This window comes from Delphinus delphis, chromosome 12 (assembly GCF_949987515.2).
Source record: "Delphinus delphis chromosome 12, mDelDel1.2, whole genome shotgun sequence".
Lineage (NCBI taxonomy): Eukaryota > Metazoa > Chordata > Mammalia > Artiodactyla > Delphinidae > Delphinus > Delphinus delphis.
In genome coordinates, this window is record NC_082694.2 from 50,964,887 (window position 1) to 50,979,266 (window position 14,380).

The window sequence follows — 14,380 nt, forward strand, 5'->3', positions numbered from 1 at the left end:
TTGTGGGCTCAGTAGTTGTGGCTCACAGGCTCTAGAGCACAGGATCAGTAGTTGTGGCGCACGGGGTTAGTTGCTCCACGGCATGTGGGATCTTCCCGGACCAGGGCTTAAACCCGTATTCCTTGCATTGGCAGGTGGATTCTTAACCACTGCGCCGCCAGGGAAGCCCATGCGTTGGGTCTTCGTTGCTGCGCGCGGCTTTCTCTAGTCGCGGTGAGCGGGGGCTGCTCTTTGTTGCGGTGCGCGGGTTTCTTATTGCCGTGGCTTCTCTTGTTGCCAAGCACAGGCTCTAGGGGCTCAGGCTTCAGTACTTGCAGCACGTGGGCTCAGTAGTTGCAGTGCTCGGGCTCTAGGGTGCCTGGGCTTCAGTAGTTGTGGCTCACAGGCTTAGTTGCTCCGCGGCATGTGGGATCTTCCCGGACCAGAGATTGAACCCGTGTCTGCTGCATTGGCAGGCGAATTCTTAACCACTGCACTACCAGGTAAGTCCCCCCAGTACGTTTTTTATTTATTGATAATACCAAGGAGTATGATGTTCCATATATATAAAAGAGAATACCATATGACCAAGACATGTTCTTTTATATGCCAAAATATTAAAAACTGGTAAAGATTTTTGCATTCCTGTACTAATTATCCTTAGCTAGGTAACAAATTACCCCCAAATTTGAGGCTTAAAACAGCAAACACTTACTATCTTACAGTTTCTGTAGATCAGGAATCTGGGTGCAAGTTAGCAGAGCACCTCAGCCTCAAGGTCTCTTACAAGGCCCCAGTCAAGGTGCCAGCGGGGCTGCTGACGCATCTGATAACACGCTCACTCATGGGTTGTTGGCAGAATTCAGTTCCTTGTGGGTTGTTGGCCTGAGGATTTCAGTTCCTCACTTCATGTTGGTCAGAGGCCTCCCTCAGTTCCTTGCCCCATGAACCTCTCTACAGGCAGCTCACAACATGGCAGCAGGCTTCCCTTGGAGCAAGCAAACAAGAGAGAGCTAGAGTGGGCAAGCAGGACAGAAGTCACAGTCTCTCTGTACCCTAATCTCAAATGTGACATCCCATTATCTTTGCTGTACCTGTACTTCTCACTTTCTGATCCAGAGCTTCTCTGAACAGCAGGGTGAGGGATGCCTCAAGGAGCCACTCAGCATTCACCTACAACGTTTTAGTTGATATACACCCATGGGTTCATTTTAGCTGATTTTTTATTTGGATAGTGAACTTTGGTAAACATTTTTACCAGATTTTATACACATATTTAGATTGCTAGAATTCAGATGGTAAGGGACACCCAACTTGTGGAACCCTCCCATAATCCTAGGGACCTCTGCATCCTTGTATGTCTGTCACCCTCTTGGATTTTGTTTTCTTGATCTTTTTTTCAAACCCCTTAGCTATTTAGTAGTTCATCACTTGGATTTGTTTATGTCTTCTTAAATTTTATGTGGAAGGAAGAAAACAGAAAATCATTTAAGATAAATGGAGTTCTTTATTCAAACCAAGCCCTTGGGTAAATATTACAGATAGGCATTACTTTAGTAAATAATAAAAAGTAAAACTTACTTTTACTTACAGACCCATGGGAGGTAGAACTTGGAGAAGGCAACTGGAAATTATTTGTATGTCAAACAGTATTTGATATATAAGAAGACACATGTCAAAGTTTCCTTTTAGTAATGATTTTTCTTGGTATATGTTTGTTTCACAGATGTTCAGAATCGTATTTCTTAGTGAAGTTTGGTACATCCCTCTGGTAGATGTTGCCAGTTCTCTAGCCAGTATTCATCTGAACACTCCTCATTAACATAATTCTGATTTTGTTTAGGGTAGCCAAGTGCTCAACTGAAAATTTAAGTGTAGTCCAGTTCCTGCTAATGAGCTGTAAGTGGGAGTTGCTAGGTGAGGCTTCTGGGAAAAGTCTTTATAAGGAGGCAAACTAAGCTGGCAGTTAAGCTTTACCCTTTGACCCTTATGTTCTTTCTGCCTGTCACATTGGTATAGTGTTGCAGAGGAATTTCCATCTGCCATCTTGCAACCATGAAGCAACAAGGGTGAGGAAGAAAGTCTATGGTAAAGATGGCTAAGAGCAGCCACCCGATAAGCACTGTGGTACCATGCTAGCTTTGGAGCAACTAGATTTGGACTTCCTGATTCATGAAAAAAAAAACCTTATTCTTTAAGCCACTATTATTTGGCATTTCTTACTGTTACATGCAGCCAAACCTATTTCCTAATATAATCTCCTAAATCCTTTTATTTGAGGTTTTCTAAAGATTCCCTTTCAGATTTCCTACAATTTTGGTACTTGTTTCTATTTTTAAGAAGCACAAATTTATCTACAGATACATCTTCTATTAAACTAATTCAGTAAGAAAAGAGTATAATTTATTACAAAAATGACCTGGTATTTTACAATTTTCAAGTTGAATCAAGCCTTAGCAATCCACGAGTTACTGAATATTTTATCATTACCTGAAAAATTTATGATTTGTAAGCTTATTTTCTTGTTTATTATGTCTCCCTTATTGAATAGAGTACCAAAAGGAAAGGAACATTGTTATATTCCTCACTATATCGTCATAAGCTGAAGCTAAAACAATGTCTGCCAGATAATAGGCAAATGATAAATATTTAATCAATGAATGAATGTAGTTATCTAAACTTCACTAATGAAGAAATAATCTTAGAGAGATTATTGTTTATCCAGCACCACAAATTTATTCAACCATTTGTGACCAGTAAAAATGGTCATTTCATATGGGTTCAACCTAAAAGTGGCAGAATGGAGATAAGAATGAAAGTCTTCTGATTTTTGACCCAGTACTCTTTTCATTGCAATATACTGACTACTGGTTATGATTCAGATTGCAAAATTATTCTGCATTAAAAAATAATTTACCATATATTACAGCTTATACTCCTGTATATTTAAAATAGGATCCAATTAATAAAAATGTCACTTATATTCAACATTCCAGGAAAAAGGAGGAAAGGAAATTAAAGTTACTTGAGGAATACTTAGGTACTCATTATGTGTCATTACACTTAATCCTCATATTAGTTCCATTTCACAGGTGATAAAATCAAACATCAGTTGGGTAAATAGTCTAGACTGGGGTTTCCCATCTAGTAAGCAGTGAGGCTAGGTATGTCTCATTCTAAAGCCTGTGCTCTTCCTAGTGTACCAAATGCTATTTTACTGATTATAATCTGTAAAGCACTTGATAAATGTAAATTATTAAATTACCTACATCCTCCATTTAATTGACTTCATCAACCTCAGAAGCATAGTGATATTTATATCTAATAAAGAACGTTCCTGCTACCTTTAAAATGGATCCACATTTTTAACAGCAGACAGCTGCTTCTGGTTAGACAATTTTCAAAGTTAGACCATGGAACATTACAAGGCAAGATATTTGAAATTTTCCTCCAGTTCTTGTTCATGCATCAAATCTATAATTTCTTGACCACGTAAGATTTGTACAGTCTGTACACTTGAGTTAGTTAACTAGCGGCTTAGAAAAAAGGAGAAGTGTGAATTCAGAAAAGCAGCTGCTTCTAAATGGAATGATGTCAGGCAGTCTCAAAATAAGCTTGGTCCAAGATTGCTTATTCTCCTGTGAATTGGTTGGTACTTCTTGAAACTTCCTCACTTTGCAATGATTATATTAAATCACTTCTCTATTTCTGTAAGATTAGGCTATCAGTGGTTTAAAACCTATTTGTAGAAACCAGCCTCTTTTTCAAATGGAATCTTATGTGAAACATTAGTATGTAAATCAGATAAGATTAAAAAAAAACAAAATGGTGATCTCTGAAATGGGAGCCCAGAGGCACATCAACTGTGCTCTAGCTTGGGTGTAGAAAGGAGGATTGCCAAGGCCCTCTGCTGAATGCCCACGTAAGACCTCTAAGGTCCCTTGCAAGTCAAAAATTCTTTGAACTAAATGGCTCTGTTGAGTATGTGTTGGTTATCTTATTGCCGTGAAAGCCAGTTGTATTCAACAAGGGGAAAATAACAGTAACTGTCTTTTTCTGGGAACATCTGGTCTGGAAATTAGAGCACTTTAGTTCCAATCCCAGCTTTGCCACTATTTAGGTTTGTTGCCTTGGATGCTGTTGCCCATCTATAAAATGAGGATAAAGCGTTCTCTACCTACTTTATTTTAAAATACATTTTCTTGTGAAGTTAAAATTTCCCTTTGACAAAAATTAGAGTACAATTGTAAGGTATTGCCTTCAGGAAGTTATATGACTAGAGGTGTGGATATAGATTTTTTATGCCAAAGTCACTGCTGTACATTACTACCTCTGTTTATATTATAATTATAATAAAATTAAAAGCTTGAAATATAAGTTCTATTAGAGGTAAGTATTCATTTTCATTTGTGTGTAGTTACAAGATTTTTCCAGAAGGAAGTGGGAGAATTCCTTTATTTTAAAAAAAAAAAAACTTGGTTTTTAGAGTTGATAATTTATCAAATTAATGCATAATCCTTATTAAAATACAGAAATAAAAAAAGAAATTCTCCCATCTAGACTTACAACAAGTGACATTTTAAGATATTCAATATACATCTAAGATACAGACAGACAGTAAGTAGGTAGATAGGTAAATATAGGTAGGGTGAAAATGAAACTAATTGGTGAACAAAAATGTGAATCATACACTACACATTATTTTAAAACAAAAAATAACTTTTTACTTTTATTTAACGAAGTTAAAGGAAATTGAAGTGAAACTGTAAGAATTGCTGAATTTTAGACAAATGTTTCTTCACTATGAAAGTTGTTAGTTCCTAAATTTTTTTGAAGTTATGAAAAACAATAAGAGGTTGGAATCATTATGTAAAAGTTTTTTTAAAATTCTCTTCTAGACTATATCTATGGATCCCATGTGATGCAAGATGAGAAAATTAGCACATTTACTCTTCCACCATACTCTTGATTTTTGTGTTATTACTTACATTCTGTTCTGTGACCATAATTCCCAGTTATTTAATCTCAGTTTTATATTTAAATGAATTAAAAGTTATTTATTAATCCTTTTACTATGGCTTCCATATTCCCTATTCCTATATTATTTTGATTTGATTTTTGTTGGCTGAGTTTCATCACCTAATTTTATTTCCAAGCTTGATACATCCTGTCCTTTTTCTTTATATCTGAGGAGCATCTGCCTGTTGTAATCATTCTGAGTTATGTATGGCTGACTAAAAATATGTTTGTCCTCCAACAAACATACACATAAGAGATTTTAACAAGTTGGAAGTTTATTGCTTTCTCACATAATAGAAGTCCAGAGCACCATAAACTCGTCAGGAACCCGTAGTCTTTCCAGCTTACTGCTCTACCATTTCTTAGAGAATAGTCCTTGTCCTCATGGTCTAAGAATGCTTGAGTGCCAGCCATCATATTCAGATTTCAAGCAGCAGAATGAAGGAAGGAGTCAAGAAGGATAGGCCCCCACCTTTAAGGAGATTTCTCTGAAGTGGCACACATCATTTCTGCATGTATTTTACTAGATAAAACTTAATTACGTGACTATGGGATATATAGTCTTTTAGCTGATGGCAATTGTCTAGCTCAAAATCTGTGTTCTCAGTGTTAAGAAGGAAGAAAATGAATATGGAGAAATAACCAGCAACCTTTGCTTGCCACACGTGAATATAGAGTTTGGAGTTATGCTTTCATGCTCTCAAAACTGTGTAGACCTGGACCATTATCTTCAAGCATTTGAATATCACTGAGGAGATGTCTGAAGTCAACCTAAGTCTTTCCTCCTTGGAAGTAACCTGCCTTTTCTGCTTGGATTCTCATATGATTAGTTCTTTATCTTTGAAGATGAATGGCTTCTGCAGAATGTATCTTGGGTTCACCTTTCTATATCATTTTTTCCAAATACATGGTGTAACTTTTTGATCTGCAGATTAAAGTCTTTATTTCAGGAAACATTTCTTTCATTGTTTCTTTAAATAGTATTTCTATCACATCTCTATTTTTCAAGAAGTTGATTCTCCTTTTTACACCTTATCTATAAAATTTTTATATTTTTACTCTTTTAATGTCTTTCACTCTAGCCTGTTCCTCATGTCTTAACATACTTTTATCACATTTTCCCGCTATTTTTGGTTGTTTCTAATGTAGCATTCATTTCTGAGATGTTTTTATTTTCTCTTTTATTTCTTTCTCTACCAATGTGCTTTTATCTTCTGTTATATTTTTTTAAACCCCTGTAATATTCTTTGAGACCTATTTTTACAGCAATAATTTATGTTTAATGCATTTTTCCTTCTGATTACTTATGTATTTGTTTATTTGATTAGTTTATTTTAAATAATGTAATAAACACCTGAAAATCTAACATGAAAATTAGTTCCTTGAAAATAATCTATATCTATGTGGCTGCCTTGTTGCATCAAAATGCCTCTCCACATCCAAAGTAAGCATTGTCCTGAATCCTACGTTCATCATTTTTTGATTTATTTGTATATTGTGTCAATATGTATTGCTTCAAAGGATTATATATGTACTATAATCATATATATTATACATATAATATAATACAATATTCTTTATGTTCATTGTTTATAACTGTGTAAATAGCATACCATGTTGTATGTAAGGGACTTACTTTTTAACTTATATTGCTGTTATCCATCCATGTTACAGTGTGTCATTGCAGTCCATCTGTTTTGGCTATTGTATAATATTCCAGGGTGTGACTATACCAAAATTCATTTATCTACTTTCCTGTTCATGGGCATTTGAATTATTTCCAGGTTATTGTTATGCAAACAATGTTTCAATGAATATTCTTCCACATGTATCTTTTTATATAGGTCCCAGAGTTTCTTTGGAGTTTATGCCTAGGAGTGGAATTGCTGAGTTGTAGAGTATGTCTAAAGAGAATTCTTTATGTAACCTGCAAAACCAGCCTCCTCTCCTTTACGTAACCTGCAAAACCAGCCTCCTAATTCTGTTAGTAACATCCCAATCACCAGCTCCTTTGACACGTCCTCCCTTGCTCCCTATATCCAATTGTTTACCAAGCTGGAAAGTTTCTGCCTTCCCACGATACACCCATTTCTCCTGTTCAAGATTCATTAATTCTCCCCTGGACTCCCTATTCCTAAATATCATTGTTAATAAATTCCAGTCACATAATTTCCCTGTCTATGAGATTAAGTGGACCCATAATCCAGCACTCAAAGCTCTCCACAGTAAGGCTCCAGACTAACTTTTCTGGTTTAATGTCTCCCTATTTTGGTAGTGGAGAATGGTAGAGTGAGAAGGGACCTTAGAGATCATCTGGTCAGACCCACTTACCTACAAATAAGGGAACAGAGGCCCAGAGAGGAAAAAGGGTTTTATCAAGGTCACATATGTGATCTGTTTGAACAATTTTGTGGTTTTTACAGGTACTTCAGGAGGAAGACAAAGAGATGCCTGTGATCTTTCATCTTGAGGTAAGGACAGTGGAGTGGAATAGTTGTAGGTAGGGAGAATGAGCATGCTTACATCATACCAAGAAAAACATTGAAACTACTGGGCAGGTAGAAAAGAACATAAAGAGCGGACTCTTCTGTTACCATGCTGAGTGTAACAATTATTGTACTGTATTAAGATATAATTGTTGTTTGGGACTGAAAGAGTGAACCTGTGTTCTTGAAGATGGTCATTGTGCCTGAGAGGCATGTCTTCCTCAGAAGAAACCAGAAAGAGGAGATGGAGGGGCCCTAGATGGGTGGTTTAGGTAGTCGAGTTGAAATTGAAATCTCTCTCCCTCTCTCTCTCCCTCTCTCCAACCCACCCCTCCTTTATCTCGCCTAATCTGTCAGTCTTGCTTGTGAAATAATAATAGTATTTATTGAGTGCTTTCCATTTGCTAACTGCCTTACCTAGATTATCTCATTCAATCCCCACATCAACTTTATGATTATTTTACTTTCCTATTATTATCCTCATTTTACAGAAGAGCACATTGAGCAAAGAAAGAATTTAGGACATATAGCCAACAAGTGAGTAGAAGGTTATAAAATGTCACTCTTCAGCTTTAGAGAATTTGAGGACTAAGAAACAAGAATTCAACTGTTTATGCTTAAAATTTGGCTGTCTTTATCTGGGGGTAAAGTGTAGACATTGTAGATGCCTTGTGGAATGGGACAGGTCTTGAGCACCTCGGAATTGAGCTCATGTTAGAAAGATTCAAAATTTATAATGTGTAAGTCTTTTACATTTTCTTCTTTGTGTTTGTTTTCCTTTTGGCCTCCCTTTCCTTTTGCTTAATAAAGCAGGTCCATTTTGTGCTAGGTGACCCTAGAGAATATCTTTTTAGTTTGTTCACCTTGAATCAGAGTGCTTAAGGGGCAGCAGCATGCTCATGGAGGAAGAGACCTCCTTGACAAAAAAAAAAAAAAAGGTGAAAGTCATGGAGATAGCCCTCCTACTATCTGAAGAGCTGCCCTGTCTCTTCTGGAGAATTCCCTTCCAGTGTTAAAACCTAGAATTTTAGACAGGTTTTAGACAGAAAGAAAATGTTGGCCTTTTGGAACTGGAATGGTTCATGATAAAAAGCAAGTAGGGAGGGTTATGGGAAAAGATCAAAGCAAAGGGTTGTCATCTTTTAACTGTCAATCAGTTAAAATTGGTAAATATTTATTGTGAGTCTGCTGTGTGCTAACCTAATCTAGACATGATCCTTGCCCTCAAAGTCAAACATCAAAGATGAAAAGGTAAATATGTACATAAGTGGATTTGAAAAACAAGTTGAAAATACAAGGCCTGTCACAAAGCAACATCCCAAATGAAAGGAACAGTTAGTAAACAGGTTCTGTAGTTGTGACAAGGAGAGAGAACTCACTGAGCTAGGTGATCTTCCACTGTGAAGGAGGAAGGACTTCAGCTAGATATTTAAAAAACTATAAATGTTGGATAAGTGGAAAGGAAGGGGAAATGTCAGCAGTGGAAATGAGGCACCAGGAATATGTAAGATATTTAATAGTGGCCTTTCTGGCTTGAATTAAGAGTTTCTTTAAGGGACTAATAGGAGGTAAGGCCTGACGGAGGGCTGTGAATGCCAAGGTGAGGAGCTTTACTTCACCCTGTGGAATATGAGATACTCTCAAAAATGTTTGAGACGGGCAGTGGGACAATGAAGGTTACTTTTTAGGATGGCTGGTCAGTAGGGAGATAGGTTAAGACATTGTGGTAGAAAAACCTCAACGTTTCAACAGTAAATGAGTTTTCAGGAGATTTTTAAATGTGTCAAATGTTTAGGAAATGTGAAATTCTTTTTTTCCTTATGCTAACTGCTGACTTGTGTCCAGGAGAAAGGAGGGAAAAGAGCAGGCAGAATTTTTTTTTTTTAACATCTTTATTGGAGTATAATTGCTTTACAATGGTGTGTTAGTTTCTGCTTTATAACAAAGTGAATCAGTTATACATATGTTCCCATATCTGAGCAGGCAGAATTTTATCTAGAGCAGAAGACAGTTACTTTGCTAACATTTACCTGCATTGCTGACATTTTGGGTACAACTGTGGCAGAGGCCACTTCCTGACCAGTTCTCAGTCCACAGATTGAATGTGGGAGGATGGAGGACCTTCAGAATTGAAGACAAATAAATCCCTCAAAGGCCAGTGTGATGTTTCTTCCTCTCTTAAAATGTTTCTGCTTCATTAAAAAAAAAAAAAAAAATATATATATATATATATATATATATATATAGTTAAAAATCTCTCTTTATACTAATAGGATTAGGACATTTCATGTAAAGAGAACTGGTTCCCTGTTCTTAGCTAGAAGTTTCTGTAGGCCCAACATTTCCTTTGGAAATTAAACACTTCATAGACAGGGTCCTCATCTGATAAGGATACAAGGCTGTCACACTCAGGGATCAAAGTGTTGCCAAGATTGCTGATGGTGATAGCTCTTGCTGGGAATGCTCCATTACCAAACAGACATAAAGAGCCAAGTATCTGCTCTAGGCCATCAGAGTCAGGTGGGGAGGATGGATGTAGAACAGTTTCCTGGAACCAGGGATGCTGAATTGAAAGCAAGGAGGCCCAACTGGGCAAGATTTGGGGTCGGGGTGGAGATCACTGGAACAAAGAGCACGGAGAGGACTCAGGAGCAGTACTCAGGTCTACTGGTACCTAGTCCAGTGCTCTCCCCACCACACCAAGCTGTATATTTACCTATATACAGTTTAGAACCTTCTGTCACTCTCTTGCTCCCTCCTTGGCCACCTATGATTGCTTACCTAAGTGAGAAGTTTTGAGCACGCTCCTATATCAAACCTGCTTTGGCAAAGAGTGGTCTGAGGCAGGCGTTGCCTCAGAATCAGATTTATATATCACAGGACTCTGATTGCCTGACCTGACATATCTTTAATTGGTCCTAACCTCTGCTAGCCATTATCCATTAACCTACCTGCCCTTCTATTTTTCTGATATCTGATGACTAAGGGCCTGTACTTGTACCAGTATGAGACTAGCCAAATCTTTGCTCCTTTGGTGTCCATACCTAGAATTGAATCTGTATCAATATGATTATTCACTTTTCATGTGGTTGCAGGTAGTTGTGTTCACAGACCACATCATTCAAGGCAGAGCTCCTATCTAACTTGTGATATAAATTTCAACCAGCAGCTAGGATACAGACCCCATGTGGCTTGGTTCCCTTTGGGATAACAGTGCTGACCTGGAGAGCTGGGATCTAGGAATCAGATCAGACCAATGGGGGATGGGTCACTGGAGAACAAACACAGCTGCAGGTTCTAAGAGCAAGCTCAGTCCTAAGAATGTGTCTGGAGAGATTGGATATACAAACACATACTTCATGATTGGTGGGAACAGGAGGTATTTAGAAATTTAGGCAGGTGGGCATGCAGCTCAGGGAAGTCTGGAATTAGATAACAGAGACCCAGCCACATGATTCAGTTCAGGGGTGAGTGTTGATGAAGGCAGTAATGCTTAGAAAGAGAAGGCAGAGCTTTGGTTCAGGAAGAACAAGGGGTCTGAAATTTTTCCCAACCAGAGGCATAGTTATTGGCTCTCTTTAAAAGGCATCTTCAGTCCTGTCACCTTTGGGGACATGTATAATCCTTCCTCCTCTCAGCCTGTTCCTCTATCATCTCTGCCCTCTGCTATCACCCCAAATCTAAGGCCCTGGTTTGGCTCTTTGCTTACTCCATTGAGTTTTTCTCTCTTCCCAGAATGTACTTAGCAAGAAGGAGCTATTGTCAGCTTTGTGCATGTTTAGTTTGATCCTGGTTCTGGATATGTTGACCCTGGTCAGTGGCTCAGGACTACTATGTACCTGGAAGAAGAAGTTTGACATAATGGATCTAAGTAGTTTTCTGGGACAGTGATGAGGTCATAGGGATAGGAAGCTAGTTAGTAGAACTAAGGTCCCGGGAGTAAATAGACTGGATTTGAGAAAAGGGCAAAATGCTACGTGTTGGAACTGAGCCAGCAAATCTCAAAGTGATTCTCAAATTTTTACCCCCTAAGGTCAGTGTTTATCAATCTTTAGTAAGCTTTAGAACTAATGCCTGTGCAGATTTTGCCTCCAAAAGTCTGGGGTAGGGATTACATTCTAGGAATCTGTAATTTTCCTTGTATATTTTCCAGAAATATTTTATGCATATTAAACAAAAACTATGTATTAATTTTCTCCTTTTCATTCACATGGTAGCATGCCATACACACTGTTCTGAACCTTGTTTATTTTTGTTTTGTTTTGTTTTTCACTTAACAATGTTTCTTTGAGATCTTGCCATTCCTGTATATAAAGTTTCCTCTTCCTTTTTGATGACTACATAGTATTTCAGTGTGGGAGTAACCAGAGTTTGTTTTACAATCTTCTGCCAATGGACATGCAGGTCGTTTCTAATCTCTCCCAACTGTAAACAATGTAGCAACAAGTACCATGTACATATGTCATTTCACACATAAGTGATTATATCTGGATAAATTCTTAGAAGTGGAATTACTGGGCCAAACAATAAGTGATTTTGATAGATACTGCCAAATCGCCCTTCACAGAAGTTATATCAGTTTACACTCTTACCAGCATGAGCACCATTTCTTCATGACCTCTAGCCAACAAAGTATATTATCAAATTTTTTGACTTTGCCAATATGGTACATCAAAATAGTATCTCATTGGTGGTGTTGTTTTTTTAAAATTTATTTTTGGCTGCATTGGGTCTTCCTTGCTGCATGTGGGCTTTCTTTAGTTGTGGCGAGCGGAGGGCTAGTCTTCATTGCGGTGCTCTGGCTTCTCATTGCAGTGGTTTCTTTTGTTGCGGAGCATGGGCTCTAGGCGCGTGGGCTTCAGTAGTTGTGGCACACGAGCTCAGTAGTTGTGACTCGCGGGCTCTAGAGCACAGGGTCAGTAGTTGTGGCACATGGGATTAGTTGCTCTGCGGCATGTGGGATCTTTCCAGACCAGGGATCAAACCCGTGTCCCTTGCATTGGCAGGCAGATTCTTAACCACTGCACCACCAGGGAAGTCCCTCACCGGTGTTTAGGTTTACAGTTCCTTTACCATAAGAGAAGAGGATGAGAATATTTTAATATGTTTGAGTCATTTGTATTTTCTTTTTGTAAAGTCTGTGCATTTCCTTTCACTATTTTTCTACTGTATCTTTTGATCTTTATTTTATTGGTTTTTAGAAACTCTTTATACATTAGGGAAATAAATCCTTAAGCTGTGATATGAGTTGCAAATATTTTTCTCAGTTTGTCATTTATCTTTTGAATTCCTTTTGGTGACTTCTGCGGGACAGCTTTTTATGAAAGTGTAACTGTTACTGAATTAATTAATATTTTATTTAGTGACTTCTGGTTTTAAGTTATACTTTGAAAGGCTTTTCCTATTCTAAGACTGTGAAAAATTATTCCACAAATTCATCTAGTACCTTTATAGATTTTTTTTTAAATTTTAAATCTTTAAGTCATATAGACTTTATTCTAGAATAATATGTAGAATTTGGTTGCAACTTATTTATTTTTCCCAGATGGCTATGCAGTTTCCCCAATAACATTTACTGAATAATCTATTCCTTAATTCATCACTGCCAATGACTTGAATTGCCCATTTTATCATATTCTAGATTTCTATATGAATTTGTGTTTAACTCTGAACTTTCTCTTCTGTGACACTACTACGGTTGACCCTTGAATAACATGGGTTTGAACTGTGCAGGTCTACTTATGCACTGGTTTTATTTGAATCCTCAAATGTGGAACCGTGAACAGGGAGGAATTGTGGATATGAAGGAACTGTGTATATGGAGGGCCAGCTATAAGTTATATGGAGATTTTCAACTGCATGGAGGGTCAGCACCCCTAATACACATGTTGTTCAAGGGTCAACTGTATATCAGTCTCTTCATGCACCGATACCACACTGTTTAATTATTCTAGCTTTATAAGGTAGTTCTAATGCAGGTGATCCATGGAGTACACTTTAAAAAACACTGGCCTAGGGGCTGGTGCAGTACAAGCCCTGTGCAGCGTAGGATTATGAGTTGATTTCAGCAACGAGGAGAGGAAGGCTACCAAGAATGGCATTTGGGGGAAAAAAATGAAGATTTCTTAATTCAAGCTGAATCCATCTGTTTTCATGTTTTCCTACTTTCTTATTAACAAATGTAACTTCACTTTGACTTTTTTGGTAGGAATTCTTGCCAGTTGTTAGTTTTGTTTATTTGTATGGCTCTTAAGTTAAAATAAGAAGTACATTTACATGATAGGCATTATTTATTCAGTCCACATGTGTGGATTTATAGACTCATGGACTCATTGCAATAGAAAACGAGTGAGGTAGATCAGAAAGTATATCAATATGCTTCTACATACACAGATTGTACACATACACACTCAATTCACTCGTTCCTTCAACATGTGTTAATTGAGCTCCCATTATACTGTGAAGTAGTTTGATAAGTGCTGGGGTACAATAGGTAAGAAAAAAATTAATGCAAACGAAAATATTTGTATTAGTTTCCTAAGACCGCTATAGCAACGTACCATGAACTGGGCGACTTTAAAAACCAGAAATTTATTCTCTTGCAATTATGGAGGCTAGAAGTCCAAAATCAAGGTATCAGCAAGGCCATGCTCCCTCTGAAGGCTCCAAGGGAAAAATGCTTCCTTGCCTCTCCCGAGCTTCTGCAATCCTTGGTTGTCTGCAATCCTTGGTTGTCTGCAATCCTTGACATTCCTTAGCTTACAGCTGCATCACTCCAGTCTCTGCCTCCATCTTCACATGACTGCCTTCCCTCTGTATGTGTCTATGTCTCTTCACAACCTACTTTTAAGGACACTAGTCGTTGGTTCTAGGGCCCACTCTAATCTAGTATGATC

At 37.7% G+C, this 14,380-nt stretch overlaps 1 long non-coding RNA gene across 2 annotated transcripts in view; it reads left to right on the top strand.

Moving 5' to 3' along the window:
- The window catches only part of LOC132434921 (uncharacterized), a 321,045-nt gene that overhangs the window by 80,456 nt on the left and 226,209 nt on the right, over positions 1–14,380 (top strand). For both annotated transcript variants that reach the window (XR_009521452.1, XR_009521453.1), the window contains exon 4: positions 7,422–7,469. This is a non-coding gene — a long non-coding RNA (uncharacterized lncRNA). The remainder of the gene's footprint in view (positions 1–7,421; positions 7,470–14,380) is intronic.